At 39.4% G+C, this 2221-nt stretch overlaps 1 long non-coding RNA gene across 1 annotated transcript; it reads left to right on the top strand.

The window, feature by feature from the left end:
- The first annotated feature begins 225 nt into the window (after window positions 1-225).
- On the top strand, window positions 226-1220 carry LOC119319372. Its single transcript, XR_005154449.1, has 3 exons — window positions 226-335; window positions 450-629; window positions 823-1220. It is a non-coding gene; the product is annotated as an uncharacterized LOC119319372 (long non-coding RNA).
- The last annotated feature ends 1001 nt before the right edge of the window (window positions 1221-2221 follow it).

Genomic DNA, 2221 nt, shown 5'->3' with positions numbered 1-2221 from the left:
TTGGTTGGGAGTCCCATGACCAACATCATGTACCTATGAGCATTGCTATTATATAATAAAGTGGCGAGTTTTCTAATAAAAAAACTAATCTGCGAGCCCAAAATAACTACTCTCTACGAGATAAAGGGGGATCCGGCGCAGGGCGGCCCAATTAGCTACCGACCGAGTACGCTAATTCGAGAGAGATCACGAGGGGGGATCGATCGATGTGGTGGACTGAGAGGACGAGCGGATCGTTCGCTGACAGAGAGGAGGGGAGACGACGCAGACGAAGAGGCGACCCCGCCCAACGCCCAGGAGACGCAGGCGATACGACCGCGGATCAACTTTGTGCGGTAGGTCTGGTCGGGGGACCTCCGGACCACACGCCGATGCACGTCCACGCAATGCCTGGCTGTTCGGCTGTTCCTCGAGTGAAACTGCCCCTCTAACTTTCAGTTTCTCTTCAGGCATTCATGGCGGATGATGTGTGCCCCTTGCCAGCGGTGACTAATGGATGTCTCTCTGTTTTCTCGTCCTTCTGCTGCCTCAGTTCAGGCACGTGTATATATATACTTCTTCCTCTACCACTCTCAACTCACCCTTTCCACTCCGGCGATAGAATATCCATCAGCATGGTGCTTTGCTAGGTACGTACCCTTTATATCTTCATTTTCTTCCCATTAATATACTATTCCTTCTTCCACCCAACCATTATGTTATGCTATTATCCTCCTGATCAAAATTTTGTACAAGTGCCGTTCATAATGAAATTGAGTCGGGCAGATCTTGGATATATCTCCGAAATTCTTTAGCTGATAATCTCCAATGGTTCTTGGACAGGTAAAAAAAGCCTTCCATAATCGCTTCTCTCGATCTCCCTACTTTGCTCGTTTGTCTCCGTCCACCCCCAGCACCGCTATGCTTGTAGCGGAAACCCAAGTGGCAACCGTGTTGGCAGGTTAACCGGAAACTCCAGAAGTGGCGGTCATGCCCCCTTCAATGTCTTTAAGCACATCCACGGTCCGTCTGCTGTGGTCGCTGCAATGTGTACCACAAAAGTTAGGTGGTGCTGAATTCGTTAGATAAATTATTATTTTTGAAGTGAATCAGTAAATCGCTGCGGTGTAATATATGAGGAGTTTCATTCAACTGAATTATATTTTCAGTTTTGCTAAAGCATATCTAGATGTGCCATAAGTATTGTACATCTAAGTCATATGTCATTGATTTTACATTGAGATTCATGTGAATATTTTTTTTCTCTTTATGCTTGATTCTTATATTTTTTCCGTGAATATGTTTCAGATTGCAATGTTCTCCTGCGAGATAGTTGCAGTCTATCTTGAGTTTGATTCTGGGCACTTTAGACATAAGTTGCTCAAGAATATGGTCCGTCTGGGGAGGCCTAATTCCGGATATACACTGCACAAATCCTCTCTGGCATAATGCAGTGCAGATGTATTGAGCGGTCATCAAAATACATAAGAGAGATGGCCCTTTCTATTGATAAAGCTGCAATTTTTTTCTTAATCCTTACTGATTAAATTACCTTTATCACAAGGATATCAAAGGAGCAATTATACTTGTCGATCATAATGGTGATACCTAAGGAGCAATTATACTACACCGTGTCAGTGATATGACAATTCTTATATTTTTTATAGTCATTATTTTATTTAATATGTATTATACTCATGCAGATGTCAGCAACTCAGCATACATATCTATAAAATTCCCCGCAAAAAAACATATCTATAAAATTCTTTAAAGGAAGCTCCTATGATGGAGCAAGGCTACTGATGGTTTTTTATATATTCCCCCTTGTAAGTTGAATATAAACTAATGTCTATTCATTTTTCAGGTTATCAAATTAGGAAAAACAATGACATACCTAATACCCCAAATATTTTTGTTTTTGAAGGCAAAAGCTTTCAAAAACTCTGCTTGCAGTTGCGTGTCGAACTGTTGCTCAATTAATAGAGCATCATTGGGTCAAAGATCATGCTTTAAAAATATGTAGAATATGAATATGAGATTATTTTTACCTGTTAAGTATTTTTAAATATTATTTTGGAATATATTTGAGTCAAACAAAATGATTTTCTAAATTATCTGTATCTTTTAAACCGTAACTTCGATTTTAACATATTATATATGAAATTTTATTAGAAAAATGTGTGGAATCTAAATATGATGTTAATTTTACCTGTTAAATATTTTTTAAATATTTTATGGAAGC

The sequence above is a fragment of the Triticum dicoccoides genome, chromosome 6A (genome assembly GCF_002162155.2).
Source record: "Triticum dicoccoides isolate Atlit2015 ecotype Zavitan chromosome 6A, WEW_v2.0, whole genome shotgun sequence".
In the NCBI taxonomy this organism is placed as follows: Eukaryota; Viridiplantae; Streptophyta; class Magnoliopsida; order Poales; family Poaceae; genus Triticum; species Triticum dicoccoides.
The sequence above is the reverse complement of the archived record's forward strand: the minus strand, read 5'-3'. Positions and strand labels throughout refer to the sequence as shown.